This window comes from Papio anubis, chromosome 8 (assembly GCF_008728515.1).
Source record: "Papio anubis isolate 15944 chromosome 8, Panubis1.0, whole genome shotgun sequence".
In the NCBI taxonomy this organism is placed as follows: domain Eukaryota; kingdom Metazoa; phylum Chordata; class Mammalia; order Primates; family Cercopithecidae; genus Papio; species Papio anubis.
The window spans coordinates 37,175,854-37,195,606 of NC_044983.1; the positions used below are offsets into that span (position 1 = coordinate 37,175,854).

Sequence of the window (19,753 nt, forward strand, 5' to 3'; positions counted from 1 at the left end):
ATTATTGGTTGTTTTGTTCCTGGTAAAGATAGTCTTTTATATTTTTGTGGTTCCAAGACATGGTTGGACAGCAGTTATAAATTATATAAGACTAAATCATTCTGGAGGAATGATTTATGAGGAGTTAGGAGTTGGAGTTGAAATATGTAAAAGATTCTGGCTTCCTGGTATATAATGGCCCTCAAACGTGTGGGCTACATATACCATACCCATGGCTCCTGTGCTGACTTCCGTATAATTCTTTGAATTCAGGGAAACATCTAAGACTATTTTGAAATGACTTTTCTTATACTGGAACTGCTTTAGGAACTTCCAGTATCTAAACTGTATAATGACTCTTCCTAAGAGTTGTATGCTGGAAGTTAAGTAGTGGATAAGGTTGTAGATTTTTTTTTGAAGCCACATATAGAAGCAAGTTTTAGGCTTACTGGTAAAATAAAACTCTAGCTAAAGAGATTTCCTGAAAATAACCAGACTGTTAGCTGTAAAGCTTGGGCTGGTCTGTATTTGCTATCTGTCTGTTTTCTCCCACTAAAGGTGTTTAACGCTGCTGCTATTGTGGTGTTCTTTCTCTTTGCTGAGAAATATATTGGTGAAGAAACATCCCCTAGGCATGGGCTTTTGAGGAGGTGTAATCTCAAGTTCATCCTCTGTTTTGTTTTGTTTTCAGACAGGATCTCTGTCTAGACTGGAGTACAGTGGTATGATCATAGCTCACTATAGCCTCCAACTCCTCGGCTCAAGTGATCCTCCTGCCTCAGCCTCCTGAGTAGCTGGGACTATAGGCACACACTACCATGCCTGGCTAATTTTTTAATTTTTTTGTAGAGATAGGGTCTTGCTATGTTGCCTAGGTTGATCTCCAACTCCTGGCCTAAAGGGATTCTCCTGCCTCACCCTCCCAAAGTCCTGGGATTATAGGCATGAGCTACCATGCCTGGCTTTTGTATGTGCTTGTGTTTGTTTATGGAGGACTTAGGTGCTTTGGCTTTGTGTAGCTGTTTTAGTCACAAAAACTGCAGTAGGTGCCCTCTGCCCCTTGAGTTTCTCCTTCACCAACAGCCCCCCTTCCCCAAACACACACACCTCTTTCTGAGAAACAGAATCTTAATTAGTGTAGAAGCTCTCACATCACCCTTGGAACAACTCTGCAGTTTGATGTGTTAATTAAATGCCTAGGTATTTCAAAGACAAACCGTAGTTCTCTGGAATTTTCCCCAGAATAGAAGGAAAGAGATAAATGGGATCTATGCACAGATATTTAGTGCCTCAGGCCTGTGAGGGAATGCCAAGTTGTTTGTTGACACAGTTTTGGTAGTCTCGATCAGAATCAGCAAACTGTGGCTCATAGACCAAGCCCTGCCTGCCCTGTTTTTTTGCGTGGCGCTCGAGCAGAAGAATGAGTTTTACATTTTTTGATGGTTTAATGGTGATATGTGAAAATAATGTGAAATTCAAATTTCAGGGCCCATCAAGTTTGTGTATATATATGTGTGTGTGTGTATATATATGTGTGTATATATATATGAAATATGTATTTTGGTAGATACAGGATCTTGCTCTGTTGCCCAGGCTGGTCTTGAGCTCCAGGGCTCAAGTAAGTGATCCTCCCACCCCCGCCTCCCAAAATGCTGGGATTTCAAGTTTGAACCACCACTGTCATCCCCATAAAGTTTTATTGGAATACAGCCATTCTCATTCATTCAGGTATTGTCTGTGGCTGCTTTCACTCTACAATATCTGGGTTGAGTACTTGGAACAGAGACCAAATGTCTGGCAAAAGTCTAACATATTTACTGTCTTGTACAGAAAAAAATGTCAATCTATGTCTATATTATGACAATTTCAGTAAAAATACAGAGTTTAATTTGGAATAATGGCTTTAAGAATGAAAAGGTGGCAAGGTTATACCTGCTGAACAAATGAACTGTGGGCACGAGTTGCCATTAGTCTAGGCCTGCATGTTCAGGAAAGGCCCAGGGGAGAGCCTGAAGTGGCCTGGCTATTTGTCATCTTTGCAAAAGGGAAGTGATGTAATTGGTTTGTCAATTAACTTGATTATCAATTGACTCAAAGATCTAAGGAGGAATAAAAATTATTTAAAAAGGAAATTAGGGAAGAATGGGGAGAATATACACATAGACTTTTAACTTTTACCCATTAAATTTTTTTTTAACATTTTATTTTCTTAAAAATTTTTTTTTTAAGTAGTGATGGGGTTTCACTATGTTGCCCAGGCTGGTCTCGAACTCCTGGGCTCAAGTGATCCTCCCACCTTGGCCTCCCAAAGTGCTGGGGTTACAGGCATGAGCCAGCTGCACCCAACCCATTAAATGTCTTTAATGTAACTTTGGGTATATGAGAATTTGTAAGTTGACTGTAAAAGGTCGATATGGTGTATTTTTAGAATGTTTTAGACTCTGTGTGTGTGTGTGTGTGCGCGCACGTGTGTGTGTGTTTGTGTGTGTGTGTGTGTGTGTGTTATAGAAAACACAGAATGGAAACCTTGTTAAAATCCGAGCCTTTTTTTATTCTAAAGCTTTGGGTTGTATGTTTAATCAGATACTATGTGAAAATTTTCATTAGGTACATATTGAAGTGTTCCATTCAAGTCTACAGGTAAATCCTGCTAGGGATTTAGTTTAACATCTTTTCCCTGCTCCAACAAGGGAATGCTTTATTAGAGTTTCCTAGAAATAATGGGACTAATTAGGACCTTTCATATTACCTAGTCCAGCAGTCCAACCCATGTGGCTCCTTCAACAGCATTGCAGGCTGGTGCTTTTAATTTTAATTTTATAATGTTTTGCTGTGATTGCCTCTTTCACAGTTTGATTGTTTTGTGTTATATCATTCCATTTTAAGGTATTTAAAGCTTGAAAATCTTAGCAGTATGTTATTACTTTTTTAATGTATTTTTAGCTCTGAAGTTGGAGATTCCAACCAGCTAATAAATGAGATCAGAGTCATGTGTTTTTTGTTGTTGTTGTTGCTCTATCACAATGTAAATGTGCCCCTAGGAAGCACCTCTGCTTCTATATGGTGCCTTACCCGAGGGAATGTCTTTCTGGGGAAAAAAGTGTAGTTTTTCCAGCAGAAATTTGTGAGAGTGCAGAACCGCAGAGGAGCAACATTGTCTGAATAAAAAACTCCAGGGAGCAAAGTCTACCTGCAGAAAGGAAAGATTTCAGTAACTGTCAAATCACAATTTTTCTCTTAAGATGACTGATAAAATCAAGACCTTGCATGCCTCCGTTTTGGGTTTACCCAAGCATCAAATAAAACAGCAGAACTTACTTTGGTACTTGTGGGTGGCAGAGACGCTTTCTACCTGTGTATGTGTTTTGGGAGCAGGCAATCCTTCTGAAATTATATTGCTGCCATGTAATGTCCTACCTACAAAATGGATGTGGCCTAAAGCCATTTTAACATTTAAATGAAAGAGCAGTTGCAGTCTTTTTCAGGTTACCAGTTATACTGCCCAGAGGAAGTCTTGTGGGGTATAAACCATTTTGTCACACTCTTCTAAATCCACAGTAGTGATGGGAGATCATGGTTTATCCACCCAAAGCAACCCTCTCAGTGGAGATTTCATAACCAAGGTTGCTGAATTGCCTGGTGAGTATTAAATCTGGGCTTAGAAAGGCTTTGCTGCTTGTGAGTTGAAGATCTCACCCTCACCTTTGCATTTACATGACCTAATTTTATGAGTTCACACAAACATGGTTAGATCCCCAGGGTTTAGATTAATGATGGCCAAACTCACAAGGGAATAATAATAATGGCATGGAGTATTTTATTCACAAATGAAAAATGTATCTTGACAGTTCCGTTTGGCAGATGCAGATACTCTCCTAGGCAGTCGAGATACCCTCTTTCTTATATCATTGCTGGAAATATGACAATAAATGATTGATCTCCAGCTTTCCCATTATAATATTCCCACCTGGCAGATCAGCAGCTATCTGTTTCAGCTGTATTTATTTATTAGATGTGCTGGGAACAAGTAATCTTTGTTTGCAGCATCTTATTTGATTTTTATGACCATGATTCTGTGAGATAGAACACAAGTGATTTCCATTTCACAGATTGGGAAATTGAGGCCAGAGCCTTTACTGCTAGTAGTGGACCTGGGTTTTGAATTCAGCTTTTAAGATTGCAGATCGAGAGCTCTTTGGAACATATTATACAGCTTTTCTCTCCAGGAAATTTGTGAATCCCTCTCTCTTGTTCACTATCTGAAGAGAACATGTATCAGAGGAAATAAAGGTTCTTAAAATGTTGCCAGAGCAGGTTGGATGATGGGGGAAAGCATCGTCTTAAGTATTCTGTCAAGCGATAGTAGTTTAAAAAATCAGGAAATACGTCTTCCACATGTGTGAACTTGGCACATATTATTCTGAAGTATGAAATGTATTTTAGGAAGTTGAAACATCAGAAGTTTGGAAGCTTGCAACACAATTTAGATATAGATTAATAGTCAAGCAAAAATCATCACTGGAGAAGCAGTGCAGTGAGATTGAAAACATTTTGCTTCCCTAGTGCCTAGTTTCAGCTCATCAGTGAAAAATAAAGAAGGAGTGGATAAATTCAGTACTAGCCTTTGCATTCTGTCTCCACCTGAGTCGTGCATGGGTGAGAAGAGACAGGTGTATGGAGGTGTGTGCAGCTGCCTGGGGCTCTGTGCCTGTTTTGTCGTAGATAGAGGAGTTTTTAAGAGGCCTTTATTGGTGATCTCTGGCTGTATAACAAATTACTCCAAAACTGAAAACCATGAACATCTCACATAGTCTTTGTAGTTGGGAAATTTGGGAGCTGGGTGGTGTGGCTCAGGTCACTTGTAAGAATGCTCTCAAGATGTCAGCTGGGACTGCAGTTGTTTGAAGACTTGACTGAGGCTCAAGGATCCTCTCCAAAGGCGACTAACTAATTTGTCTGGGCTGTGAGTGCTGGCTGTTGGTGGGAGACTGCAGTCCTCACCATGTGGACCACTGCTTGGTTGCTTGAGTATCCTCACAACATGGCAGCTTGCTGCCCCAGAGTGAGTGATCCAAGAACAAGCAAGATAGAAACTGCAGTGTCTTCTGTGACTTAGCCTCAAAAGTCACACTTACTTCCACAGTATCCTTTTGGTTACATGGGTCAGTCCAAGGGCATGTGTACCAGGAGGTGAGACTCACGGGGGCCATCTTGGAGGCTGGCTACCACAAGGCCCTTTTCCACTTTTTAAAAAGCTTGCATGAAAGGATATACAAGGGTGTACATTCTTAGATGGCAAAGCTTTTCCCACTGCTTTCTTCCTTTGGCGTCTCTTCACTGCCCTTCCCAACCCCACTCCTTCCTGCTGCCCTCTTTCTTAAACAGGAGCAGAATTGGCCGAAGAAATTACATAGCTGCCTATTGTCTTGTGGTCCTGCCATGGATGTGTCTCGTGCACCCAGCATGCTGGCTGAGATTGCTCTGTCTGGAGGCGCCTCTCTTGCTGAACATCCCTCCTTCTTCTTCTTTATCCAGCATCAGCTTCTCAGCTCCATGTGGGTGGTTGCTACTTTGTGAGAGAGGCAGTTGGTATTTTGAATTTTCCAGTAATTATTTCTGAAGAGATGCACATTATGGTTGTTTGGCAGCAACAGATTGAAGTTACACAATCCCAGATCTCTGCACAGGAGCCCCATCTGTTAGCACGTGCTCTTTCCCCCCTTGCTCTTCCTGCCAGAATAGCTTGGGAATGGGGGAGAAGTTTTGTGGGGAGGGCCTTCTATGATTTCTGTCTGTGGAAGGGGATTTCTACTGTGTCTAAAATATAAACTCAAACAAATCCAGATGGTTCCAGAACCCATGGGCATCTCATGAGTGAGAAGAGAGGACACATTCATTGCTGGATTGGCTTCTTTGGAGGAGGCTTTGGCTTCCTGGTGGGTGGACACTTCCTGATAAGCAAATCCCATCCTCTTACCTTATAATCTTGGCCTTCAGAGATACAGTTTGGGTCTCTTTTTATTTTTATTTTATTTTTATTTTTTTTAAGAGACAGGGTCTTGCTGTGTTGCCCAAGCTGGAGTGTAGTGGTACAATCATAGCTCACTGCAGCCTCAACTCCCAGGCTTAAGGGATCCTTCTGACTCAGCCTCCCGAGTAGCTGGGACTACAGGCATGTACCACTACACCTGGCTTGGGTCTCTTTTTAAATAAAATAGCATGAAGTGCTGTCTTGGAAATTTGAAGTGCTTTCTTCATCCTTAGTACAAGCTTTTTTTCAGTTTATCAAGTGGTTTTCCAGATTATTCTTTAGCTGTAGAGTCAGGTTTTAGGGGGAGCCTCTCTCAGGAGTTAGAAGCTTATCTCAGGGGAACAGCAGTGCAGCTGGTGCCCTGTCTCTTAAAAAAGCAATGAAATTTGCCCTCCCTTAGCTTCTGGGTAATGTTTATGTTTGGTGTTTTTTTGGAGGTTAGGAAGGAAGGGTTTAAAAAGGTAGTTTGTTGTCTGGGTTCTGCGTGTGTGTGTGTGTGTGTGTGTGTGTGTGTGGTGTGTGTGTGTGTGTGGGATGTGTGTGTGTGTTGTGTGTGTGTGTGTGTTTTGTGTGTGTGTGTGTGTGTGTGTGTGTGTGTGTGTATTTTTCTACTCAGAACCCCCCTGACCCACCCCTCTCCCGTGGTTCTGGGGAGCCTGGACCCTAGTGGTTGTCGGGGCAATGTGAGCTATGCAGCCCATACCCTTAGATTCTATCCTACATTCATGGAAAAGGGCCTATTGTACGGTTGTTCCAACCCTGGACAATAAATTGTCTACTTCTCCATTTTAAGGCTAATGACTAAGTGAGAACGTACATATATAAAATACACTTCAACTTTGGAGGAATCAGAGAGACTGGGAACCCAAAGACGTGAAACTGGGGGAAAAAAAACACATTTTGGACTTTTAACAAAAATTAATGCTAATATACACCTGATTAACAGTCTCCTCAGGGCAGACCACTTGAACAGAAAGGGTTGGTGCCAGAATCATGCTTTTTTCCCTCCTGAAGCCCTTGACTCAGCGTGGGGGAGGAGGGCTGGGAGGGCAAGACCAAGGCACAGAAAGGAGGAGTGGGACCTTCAGGGTAAAGGACCAAGGGAAGAGCTATGCCAAGCCATCCCCCAGCCGTTAGCCTGGAGCTGAGCTGCAGCATCACTGAACAGTTAGCTAGGCCTTCTCAGTATGCGACAGATCATCAGGTGAGAAGGGGTCCTTCATGTATCAGACACTTGCCCTACAGTGGGCACTGATTGAGCATCAGCTCTGTTTTGGGTGCCCAGTTTCTGCTTCCAGGGATACACAGAGTAAGGCCCCTGTGGGGCTCTGAGTCTGGAGGGAGCTAGCCCTGTCCTGTTTCCCAGACCTCTTGGCCTCCTTGGCGTCCCAAGAAGTTTTAGCAGCAAAAGATAGGGAATTTGTGAGGGAAGAAATTCCCCCACTAATCTGGAAGTAGAATGTTAGAAGGAAGAAGTCAAATGTTAAAAGTTAGAATTTAAAAAATCCCCCTGCCCACAAAGTAAAAAAAGCCTTTTGGGCTTGACAATTATCATAACTCTAGAATGTTTCACATACCATACTTGGCTATATCTGTTGTGGAAAAGAGGGATGATGTCATTTTTTTCACCTCTTTCTGTAAATAGAATTTATGTAGCACATGTGGGCTTCCTCAAGGGAAATTTAAAACCCCAAATTGATGGGATGGTGAGACCTACCACCTCTCTCAAGCATGTGTCTCTCCAAGTGACACACATAAGACACTATTTAAAGCATGTACTGTGAATGTGTGTGCTGGCTCACTCCTGTAATCCCAGCACTTTGGGAGGCCAAGGCAGGAGGATTGCTTGAGACCAGCCTGGGCAACAAAATGAGACCCTGACTGTACCAAAAACAAACAGACAAAAATTAGCAGGGCATGGTGGCATGTGCCTTTAGTCCCAGCTGCTCAGGAGGCTAAGGTGGGAGGATCACTTGAGCCTGGGAGGTTGAGGCTGCAGTGAGCTCTAATTGCCCCAATGTACTCCAGCCTGGACAACAGAGCAAATCTGTGTAGTATAGTTGAACATTTTATTAGAAATCATAGGACACTCCTCCTCCTCCATTTCCCTCGTGTCTGAGCCTCCATGTTCTTTTTTAAAAAATAGTTTTATTGAGATATAGTTTACCTGCCATACAATTCCCCATTTAAAAGCTTTACAGTAGTTTTTAATTTATTTATTGACAGAATTGTACAACTATTGTCTCAATTTAATTTTTAGAACGTTTTATCACCCCCAAAGGAAACCCTGTACTCATTAGCAGTCACACTCCATTCCTCTTCCTTCCCACCTCCAGTCCTCGGTAACTGATGATCTAGTTTGTGTCTCAGTAGATTTGATTATCTAAACATGTCATGTAAGTAGAATAGTAGAATATGTAGTCTTATATGACTGAATCAGTTCACTAACTGTAATGTTTTCAAGGTTCAGCTGTGTTTTAGCAAGTATCAGGACTTTATTCCTTTTTTATTGTTGAACAATATCCATTTTATTGATATACTATATTTTACTTACCCGTTTATCAGTTGACGGACATTTGGGTTATTTCCACTTTTGGCTATGATGAATAATGCTGCTATGAACATTCACATTCATGGATTTATGTTTTCATTTCTCGGGTATATACCTAGGAGTAGAATTGCTAGGCCATATCATATGGTAACTTTATGTCAAACATTTTGAGGTACTGCCAGACTTTTTCAAAGTGGCTGCACCATTTTACGTTTCTGCCAGTAGTATTTGAGGGTTTCAGTTTCTCCATATCCTCTCCAACACTTCTTATTGTCTGTCTGTTTGGTTATAGCCATCCCAGTAGGTGTGGAGTAGTTTTGATTTGCATTTGGTTTTTATTTGCATTTCCCTAATGGCTGATGATAATGAGCAACTTTCCATGTAGCTATTGGGTATTTGTATATATTCTTTAGAGAAATGTCTATTCAGATTCTTTCCCCACTTTTTAATTAGGTTATTTATCTTTTTTATCACTAAGTTATATATTCTAGATGCAAATTCCTTATTAGATATGTGACTAAATATTTTCTTCCATTGTCTTTTCATTTCTTGATGATATCATTTGAAGTGCGAAAGTTTTTAATTTTGATAACGTTCAGTTTACTTGTTTTGTCTCTTGTGCCTTGATGTTGTGTCTAAGAAGATTTTGCGTGACCCACAATCACAAAGATTTACTTCTCTGTTTCAACAGTTTTATAGTTTGAACTCTTACATTTAAATCTGTCATCCATTTTGAGTCAGTTTCTGCATGTGGTGTAAGGGAGCAGTCCAGCTTCATTCTTTTGCATGTGGATATCCAGTTGTCCCAGCACCGTTTGTCAAAAAGACTATTCTTTTCCCCATTCAATTAACTTTGCACCATTGTCAAAAATCAGTTGGCCATAGGTACCAGGATTGATTTCTAAACTCTCAATTTTGTTTCTCTATATCTCTTGTTATGCTGGTACCACCACACTGTCTTGATTACTATAGCTTTGTAGTAAGTTTTGAAATCAAGAAGTATGAGGCCTCCAAATTTGATCATTTTTTCAAGATTGTTGTAGCTATTCTGAGTCCATTGCATTTCTATATGAATTTTAGAATCAGTTTGTTAATTTTTGCAAAGAAGGCAGCTGGGATTTTGATACGGATTGTGTTCAATCTGTAAATAAATTTGGGAAGTATTGCTGTCTTAACAATATTAAATCTTCCAATTCATGAACGTGGGGTGTCTTCCATTTATTTAAGTTTTCTTTAATTGCTTCAAGCAATGTTTGTTTGTTGTTGTTGTTTGTTTGTTTGTTTGTTTTGAGATGGAGTCTCGCTCTGTCGCCTGGGCTGGAATGCAGTGGCCGGATCTCAGCTCACTACAAGCTCTGCCTCCTGGGTTTATGCCATTCTCCTGCCTCAGCCTCCCGAGTAGCTGGGACTACAGGCGCCCGCCCGCCACCTCGCCCGGCTAGTTTTTTGTATTTTTTAGCAGATACGGGGTTTCACCGTGTTAGCCACGATGGTCTCGATCTCCTGACCTCGTGAACCGCCTGTCTCGGCCTCCCAAAGTGCTGGGATTACAGGCTTGAGCTACCACGCCCGGCCTGTTGTTTGTTTTTTGAGACATGGTCTCACTCTATCACCCAAGCTCGATTGCAGTGATGCAAACATGGCTCACTGCAGCCTCAACCTCCCAGGCTCAGACAGTCCTCCTGTCCAGCCTCCCTAGTAGCTGGAACCACAGGCACATGCCACCACGACTGGGTAATTTTTTAATTATTTGTAGAGAGAGAGTCTCCCTATGGTGCTCAGGCTGGTTCCTAACTCCTGAGCTTAAGTCATCCTCCTGTCTGCAGCTCCCAAAGTGCCAAGATTACAGGTGTGAGCCACTGCTCCTGGCCTTGTAGTTTTTATAGTATAAGTTGTCTCAGTCCGTTTTGTATTGCTGTAAAGCGGGAGTCCCCAACCCCTGGGCCTATTAGGAATGGGCCACACAGCAGGAGGTGAGCAGCAGGGTGAGCAAGCATTACTGCCTGAGCTCCGCCTCCTCTCAGATCAGCGATGGCATTAGATTCTCATAGGAGTTCGAACCGTGTTTTGAAAGGCACATGCCAGGGATCTAGGTTTTGCACTCCTTATGAGAATCTAATGCCTGATGATCTGAGCTGGAACAGTTTTATCCCATACCCCCACCTCCCATCTCCCTCGTCCACGGAAAAATTGTCTTCCATAAAACCGGTCTCTGGTGCCGAAAAGGTTGGGGACCACTGCTGTAAAGGAATACCTGAGTCTGGGTAATTTCTAAAGAAAAAAGGTTTATTTGGCTCACAGTTCTATAGGCTGTAGAAGAAGCATGGCACAGGCATCTGTTTCTGGTGAGGGCATCGGGGAGCTTCCAATTATGGCAGAAGGCAAAGGGGGAGTAGGTGTGTCACATGGCAATAGAGGAGAAGGAGAAAGAGAAAAGGAGGCGCTGGGCTCTTAAATAATCAGATCTGAGGAGAACTAATAGAATGAGAACTCACTCATTACCTTCAGGACAGCAACAAGCCATTCATGAGGGATCCACCCACATGACCCAGACACCTCCCACTAGGCCTCACCTACAACACTGAGAATCAGATTTTAACATGAGATTTGGAGGGAACAAATATCCAAACTATATCAACATCTTATATTTTTTTCGTTAAATTATTTCCTAAATATTTTATTTTTTGATGCTGTTATAAATGGAATCATTTTCTTAGAAATTTTTTTTTTTGGAATTTTCATTGCAAGTGTATAGAAATACAATTGATTTTTACACATTGATCTTACATCCTACAGCCTTATTGGTTTCATTTATAGTTTTTTGGTGGATTCCTTAGGACTTTCTATATGCAAGATTATCTCATCTGCAAATAGAGATAGTTTTACTTCCTTTCCAATAGGGATACCTTTTATTTCTTTTCTTGCCAGTTACCTTGGTTAGAACTTCTAGAACAATGTTGAGTAGAAGTCTCAAGAGCTGACATTTTTGTCTCGTTCTTGACCTTAGGGTGAAAACATTCAGTCTTCTATCAGTAAGTATGACGTCAGCTGTGAGATTTTTTCATAAATGCCCTTTATTAAGTTGAGGAGGTTCCTTTCTAGTCCTAGTTTGTTTAGTGTTTTTACCATAAAAGGGTGTTGGATTTTTTCAAATGCTTTTTCTGTGTGTATTGAGATGATCATGTGGGTTTTGTCCTCTGTTCTGTTGATCGTTGTATATTGTATGAATTGATTTTCAGATGTTAAAGCAACCTTGCATTCCTGGGATAGATCCTGTTTGTTTGTGGTGTATAATCCTTTTTATGTGTTGCTGGATTTGGTTTACTAGTATTTTGTTGAGGATTTTTGCATCTATATTCAATAAAAGATACTGGTTTGTAGTTTTTTTCCCCCTTGTGATGCCTTTGTTTGGTTTTGGCACCAAAGTAATGTTGGTGTGATGGAATGAGTTGGAAAGTGCTTCTTCCCTCAATATTTTTTGGAAAAGTTTATGAACAATTGGTGTTAATTTTAAAATGTTAAAGAATTCACTAGTCTGGTCTAGGTCTCTTTGGGAAAGTTTCTTGAATTTACCAGTTTATCTCTTTGCCTGTTTTTTTTAGAGCTGAGACGGAGTCTGCTCTGTCGCTTAGGGCTGAGTGCAGTGGCCGGATCTCAGCTCACCGCAAGCCCTACTTCTCCCGGTTTATGGCATTCTCCTGGCCTCCTGTAGCCTCCCGTGTAGCTGGGACTACAGGTGCCCGCCCACCTCACCAGCTAGTTTTTGTATTTTTAGTAGAGATCGGTTTCACTGCGGTCAGCCAGGATGGTCTCAATTCCTGACCTCGTTGATCCGCCTCCTGGCCTCGCCTCCTAAAGTGTTGGGATTACAGGCTTGAGCTCACTGCACCCGGCCTCTTTGCCTGTTTTAGATTCATTCAGATTCTTTCTGCTCTCTTGAGCTGGTTTCCAGTAGCTCTGTGTCTTTCTTGGAATTGATCTATTCTATCTAAATTGTCTAATTTGTTAGATACTCATGGTATCTTTTCTTATTTTTAATGGAATTAATAAATTTACTACAGCCTTTACAGGGTTAATTTGAGGATCAGGTTAGGTAATGTTTATGAAAGTGCTTTGAAGGCTGTATAAGTATGAAGTATTTTATTTGTTCTAAATTTTTAATTACAGGAAAACAATTGTTCTAGAACAAATTTTACATTAAATTCCTTTGCATTTTTCACACTCAACGTCAAGAGTAGCCCAGTGTTAACCACTGTTGCAATTTTTTTTTTTTGAGATGGAGTTTCACTCTTGTCACCCAGGCTAAGTTCAGTGGCACCATCTTGGCTCATTGCAACCTCCGCCTCCTGGGTTCAAGCAATTATCCTGCCTCAGCCTCCCAAGTAGCTGGGATTACAGGCACCCACCACCATGCCTGGCTAAGTTTTTGTATTTTTAGTAGAGATGGGGGTTTTGCCGTGTTGGCCAGCCTGGTCTCGAACTCCTGACCTCAGGTGATCCACCCACCTCAGCCTCCCAAAGTGCTGGGATTACAGGCGTGAGCCACTGAACCCGACCTGTTGCAATTTTTTATTTTTCAGATGTGATCTCACTCTTTTGCCCAGCCTGGAGTGCAGTGGCACTATCACAGCTCACTGCAGCCTCAACCTCCTAGGCTTAAGCAACCCTCCTGCCTCAGCCTCCTGAGTAGCTAGGACTGCAGGCAAACACCCCTGCACTCAGCTAATTTTTAATTTTTTTGTAGAATCAGGGTCTCCCTATGTTGTCCAGGCTGATCTCAAACTCCTGGGCCCAAGTGATCTCCCTGACTTGGCGTCCCAACTGTCTACGGTTTATGAAGTTTTTTAACATTTGTGATTTACTCCTCCTCTGTGAGTTGCACTTGAGGGGAGAGATTATTGCCCTTGTTACCAAAGGAATATGAACTAAGATTGAGTTGAAAGGACAATTAAAGTGATTTTTGGACCTATTTCCCTATTTCTTGAGGGATAGCAGAACATAGATCCTATAGTATCAGGCTCAAAGGGCATCAGTGCCCCATTAGGAAGTCATCTTTGGGCTCTGACCCATTTGTTTTTGGCTAGCATTGAGAGCAGCTGTTTCCTTTCTTCTCTGATGACTCACTGAGCATGATCTATTCTTTGGCTTCCTAACCTCTCTCATAGCCCATACCTTAGATGAATTATTCACATTCCCACCTCTTCGCAGCTTACTTCTAAGTCAATAATAAAGATCCTTTAAAAATACAAGTCAGCTGGCCTTCAAAAATAAAGCATAATTTTTTCTAGAGGTTTCTTCTTTTGCTGAATATGAAAACAAATTTAAAAAGGAAGTAATTCATTGAGAAAGGGATTCTGGTGACACAGGAAATGACTCCTTTAAAAGCAGAAGTCCAGCTGCAGGGTTTTCTGCGCAAATGTGTTGTGGGCCTTGAAGTGGCAGGCCTATGAGGCGGTGGTAGGGCTTTCCTCCTGACTCAGTACTCAGCTGGTCTCAAGGGGCTTTGAGTGTGGCTTTTGCCTCCTTAACTGGATGCCGAATAGGCCCCTTGCACTTATTTTGGGACTCCATTGTGCCTGTGCCCAGCACAGGGTGTGCTGCTGGTGGTAAGGACCTGTGCTTGGTTGGTTGGTTGGTTGGTTGGTTGGTTGGATGGTGATCTGAGAAGATACTCTGTGGTTCAATTTTAGGGCTTCAGGTCCTAGCAAAACTACCAGTTTAAATGAATTACAGAGTGCCGACATTGAACATCTGGTATGGATGTTTATTAGAATTTCTTAACACTACGGCTTACAGTCAGTTGCTTTTATATGTTTGTAAAATTTCACCATTAGTGGTGAGCCTTCCAAATTTGTGGCATCCTTTTTGTGTCTTCTATGTGGCCCTCAGTGGCAGAGATGCACACTTGGGGCTTGAATTCAGAAATCTAGGCCACTGCCTTGGTAACCAGGGTTTCTATTCTCTTGTTGTCAGAGGCTTGCTTAATATGAGACATATTGCAACCTGGGCAGTTGTGTGAAGCTGTGAGGTCACCTCCACTAATGAGGACAGAATAGAGGAGCTAGGGGATAATTCCATCTATTTGAGATACCTGGTCCCAGTGTGGTCATGTGGGTTCCCTGTCTGACTTCTGAGTGCTCAGAAGCATGGCCCCAGGGGTTTGTTCTAGAGACAGGCCGTCTGCTTCCATCCTGGCTCCATCCTACTCCCAGTGGTGTGACAGCACAGAGCAATATCCTTCACTCTATCATGCCATCAGCAGGAACCCTGGAGCCCTTCTTCCTTGGTTTATGGTCCACTTGGGTTTTCTCAGGTTCATCCTGTGAATGAAGAGAAATTAAATGAATGAAGATAGCTCTAGAATTAATTGTGGGGGGGGGGCCTCTAGCATGATTGAGTCATGGTCTGCCTGTGTGTGTGTGTGAGAGAGAGAGAGAGAGAGAGAGAGAGAGAGAGAGTGAGAGAGAGAGAGAGACAGAGAGAGAGAATATAAAGTCCATCCCTCTATCTTGGGAGGAGGAAGAAGGATGGGGCTGGCTAGGTTGAGAATGGGAGTCCTGTGATGAAGTGGAGGCAGAGGAGAAATGGGTAGAAGGGGACTTGGTTTTGGGTAAGAAGATATTTTTGTGCTTACTAAGAAGGATTCTAGGCCTGTATTCTTGCTGCTCAATAGACTGTGTTTATGTATCAGTGGCTAACCTGTAGCCTGTGGAATATGTAGTTCTTTTCTATACCAGTTCTCTGATTCTCCAGCCCCAACCGGGTTTTCAAAAAGTCAGTTCTATTCTGATACTTACTTCCTCGAGTTAGCCTCAGACTCCAAAGGCTTAAGGGCTCAATCTCACAAAACAGTTCTCACTTCAGATGCCAGTTGCAAGTCCCATATCCCAGTCACCTGCACTTCTGTCTGACTTTTCTACAAGTTTTGGGGTTTTCATACCCTCGCCCAAGTTTGATAATTCATTAGGATAACTGAGAATTCAGGAAAATGCTAAAGTTTACTGGTTTGTTATACAACTCAGGAATAGCCACATGGAAGAGCTGGGTATAAGGAGGAGCGCGCGGAGCTTCCATGCCCTGTCTGGGAACGCCACTCTCCGTGCACATCTGTGTTTGCCAGCCCAGAAGCTCTCTGAAGCTCATACTTCCAAGAGTTTTTATAACTTGGTCTCCAGCCCCCTTCCTTCTTCAGAGATGGGGGTGGAGAGTGCTGAAAATTCCTGTCTTCTAATTGTGCATTTGGTCTTTCTGGTGGCCAGCCCCCATCCTGAAGCCACTTGGATATGAGATACTGTTTATGTGTTTTGAGGTCAGAAAGAGAGCCAGCGTGTGTATGTGAGAATACAGGAGACTTGTCCAAATTCTGGCAGCTTTCTCAATTATCATATCAGATGTTTAGAAACCCATAAAAAGGACTATCTGTCGAAAGGAAAGGAAGTGGTGGACAGATCTAAAAGGAGCTCTTAGACAATATTTTGCCATACAGTTAAAATCTGGGAGGGAAAAGTCAAGCATAGCTGAGAATAATGCCAAATCTGAAGTGTTAATGTACATTGTTTTCCAAGTGGTTGCTGTCTTATCTCTTCTTAAATGAGATTCTACATGTAAAAGCAGCTAACCAGTTGATTCTCAGTATGTTAGTTGAATACATTTCTCTGAAGTTTCAAAAATATTTTGTGATAACATTTCCCCTCTTCTAAGACTTTCAAGTTTTTTCGTAGATTTGAATTTTAACCCAGTATATATTCAGCATACCAGAGTGCAAACTATAATGTTAAGCTGTTTCCCTTAATCCTTAAAATTTTGCATTCCGTGCCTTTTCTTTTAAAAAAAATATAGAGAGAGGGAAGAACTCTTTTTACTGAGAATAGTCTTTACCCTGAATAAGCATAAAAAGCATCTACTGTTTAAGATCACCCGTGGGCGATTCACACAACCTTTTAGATTTAGGGAAAGCTGACTATTGAAAGGAAGAGTTTCATTAACAGTAACAAATGGGCCAGAAGTGGAAATTTTGGTCTATTTGTGGATTTCCTCTGTGTTTGCTTTTAATTCATCTACTGATCTAATCTCTGTCTGTATTCACCAAGCCTCCAGGCAATGCTGTGCTTGTCAGAATCAAACTCATCAAACTCATTCTAGAGAGAGAGCCTAACAGTGCCCTGGAAGAAAGTGTTTAGGGAACACGGGATTTCTATAAAAATGGAAAGGCCCATAAAGGTAGGTTAGTTGCATAACAGTGCTTTCAGATGAAAAGCAAGGCCTGACTGCTGTGGCCCAAACTCTTTGTTATGGGAGATTCGGACCTGGAGCCTACTGAGGATCTGGATATGTAACTTATTACTAAAAGTTACTCGTGGTGGAATACTTGAAGTTTAGGTTCTTTCCTTTCCTTTTTCTTTTCATTTCCCAGGGACTTGCTGTGTTGTCCAGGGTGGAGTGCAGTGGTGTGATCATAGATCACTGCAGCCTCCAACTTCTAGACTCAAGTGGTCCTCTTACCTCAGCCTCCTGAATAGCTGGGACTACAGTCATGTGCCACCATGCTTGGCTAGTTTACTTTTATTTTTTGTAGAGATGAGGTTTCACCATGTTGCCCAGGTTGAGCTTGAACTCCTGGGCTCAAGCAATCCCCACTACCTTGGTCTCTCAAAGTGTTGGGATTACAGGCTTGAGCTGCTGGGCCCTGCCTAGTGTTTTAGGGCAGCACGAGGTATGTGGGGTCAGCTGGTACTGAGACACTTGCTGATAGTGTAAATGCAAATAGAATCTTACCCAAACATACCTTTTCAAGTTATGTGGTTAGTTTGTTTTTCTCTTTTTTTTTTTTTCATTCTCAGGGCTCCCCAAACTGGTTTAAGTAAATGAGCATTCCTCTCCCACCCACTGCCTCTGCCTGTTTGGACCTTCTCTTGGTGACTGAAGGTGCCAGACGGAGATATGGGGTCTGCAGTGACTTGGTGTAGGGCTGATCAAGTTTATTTACCTGGCACCTGCCCTGAGCTGGCCAAGAAATGACTCAGCGAGGGTGTCTTTTCAGGGGAGTTCCTTCAGCCCTCTGCTCAGCCTGGGGACTGAGTGGGATGGTGTTTGTTTTCCTTCTCCATTCCACCATGACAGGGCCATGCGTTTTACAATGTAGCAGATAAGGCTCCCTGTCACTGATGCTAACTTTGCATAAATCTCTTGATTCCCAGCTGCTTGACTGATGTAGGAACACAAATACCAGTGAGGAGCATGTGGGGGTGAAGCCATCTCACACAGTACTACCCTTCCTAGGTGTAGGGTGAGGAGATGACACGGCTGTTGACCCTTCTTAAACTGCAGAGCGTTTGGTGTCCAGGGACAGTTGCTGGGGCAGGGTCAGACTTAGAGCTTTTGTCTTGTGCTGAGGTGTGCTCCTTTTTCTTTCCTCCTCCTTCCCTGGCTCTCAGGTGGCTTTGCCCCTGTCACTGATTGGTGCACACCGCGTTTTGAGAATCTCAGGGACTCAGTTTGGTAAAAGCAGCTGGTGGAGATGCTGGAGAGAGGAGGAAGACTCTAAAAGGAGTGGGTACATGTGGAAGAAAGCGGGAAAGGCCCTGTCCTTGTGTTACGGAGATTAGGGCAGAAATAATAAGCTAGGAGAGAGTTTGGCAAAAGGTAATTCTCATAGACTCCTTTCTTTGGGGGCTCTGGGATTGATGGTGAAGGAGTCTGGGTGACAGAAAAAAAAAAAAGAACCCCAAGAGGTGGATGAGTGTGGGACTTACAGAAGGAGGGGAAAAGGGCTTCTCAGCTCCTGATAGCTGAGTGTTGGTAGTGCTTTACTTCCCTTCCCTTTAACCCTTAGGTTTTCTGGAAGCTACAGGGATAGAACACATAGCCCTGTATATTCCAGCCCTGGGATCCTATGAAGGAGAATGGTAGTAAATGTTTAGGAGTCCATGATAAAAAGAGTGAGAGAGAAATTGTGTAACTGTAAAAAATCTTTAAAAAACTAGGATCAGCTTCCAACACTACATACAAAAGTAGAACTTGTATTCCCATTGCCCAGATAAAGGACTATCAAGATTTTGCCATACTTGCTTCCACCATCCTCCTTTTTTTGTTTTTTCATTTTGTTACTTAGGTATTTTTAAAAGCAAATTCCAGATATCATGATACCACCTATGATCATGTCATTATACCTATGATGTAATTATCAATAATATTACTCTTTTAATTTAAAAATCTGTTTAAAATTCAGGTTTTATCTTATCTTAGATTCATATTTTTTAGGTAAACTTTTTTTAAAATAAACTTCTGGCTGGGTGCAGTGGCTCACACCTGTAGTCTTAGCATTTTGGGAAGCCAAGGCAGAAAGATCAGTTGAGGCCAGGAGTTTGAGACCAGTATGGACAACATAATAAGACCCCATTTCTACAAATTTCTTTTTTTCATTAGCTGGGCACGCTGGCCATATGCCTGTTGTCTCAGTTTCTCAGGAGGGTAAGGCAGGAGGATTGTCTGAGCCTAGGAGGTTGAGGCTGCAGTGACCTATGAGTGCTCCATTGCACTCTAGCCTGGGTGACAGAGCAAGACCATGTCTCCAAAAAATAAATAAGTATTTAAAACTTAAAATTAGGATTTAAAATATGTTAAAGCTCAAAGATGAAAGTGTAGAATGGATATCACTTATTATTATGTTGTATTCAGTGTGAATTACGATGATCACATCTATATCCATGGCTCTGGTGATGTCAAATATTGTTCCCAGCCCAGATTTCTTCTCTGAACATACTTCTACCTATTCAACATCTCTGCTTCAAAATCCCCGAACAGGCCAGGTATGGTGGCTCACACCTGTAATACTATCCCTCTGGGAGACTGAGGTAGGAGGATGATATGGGCCCAGGAGTTTGAGACCAGCCTAGGCAATGTAGTACGACCCCCTGATCTGTACGTAAAAATTAAAAACTAGCCGGATGTAGTGGTGTGCCTGTAGTCCCAGCTACTTGGGAGGCTGAGGAGGGAGGAACGGTTGAACCCAGGAGGTCGAGATTGCAGTGAGCCAGGATCACGCTACTGTCTTCAAGCCTGGGTGACAGAGTGAGATCCTGTCTCTAAAATAAATAAAGTATAACAATGTATTTAAGCTATGTTTAAATATTTTGTAAATGAAATATGGAATGATGAAAAAAAAAAAACAAAACCTGAAACAGATCTCAACA

At 42.1% G+C, this 19,753-nt stretch overlaps 1 protein-coding gene across 19 annotated transcripts in view; it reads left to right on the forward strand.

The window, feature by feature from the left end:
* TACC1 (transforming acidic coiled-coil containing protein 1) overlaps positions 1-19,753 on the forward strand; it is a 123,809-nt gene that overhangs the window by 63,123 nt on the left and 40,933 nt on the right. The window contains exon 1 of one of the 19 annotated variants that reach the window (XM_017961959.1): positions 13,249-14,167. The exons of the other annotated variants lie outside the window; for them this stretch is intronic. The gene's annotated coding sequence lies outside the window, so the exon portion shown is untranslated. Of the gene's footprint in view, positions 1-13,248; positions 14,168-19,753 lie in introns of those variants that run through there. 19 annotated transcript variants of the gene reach the window in all.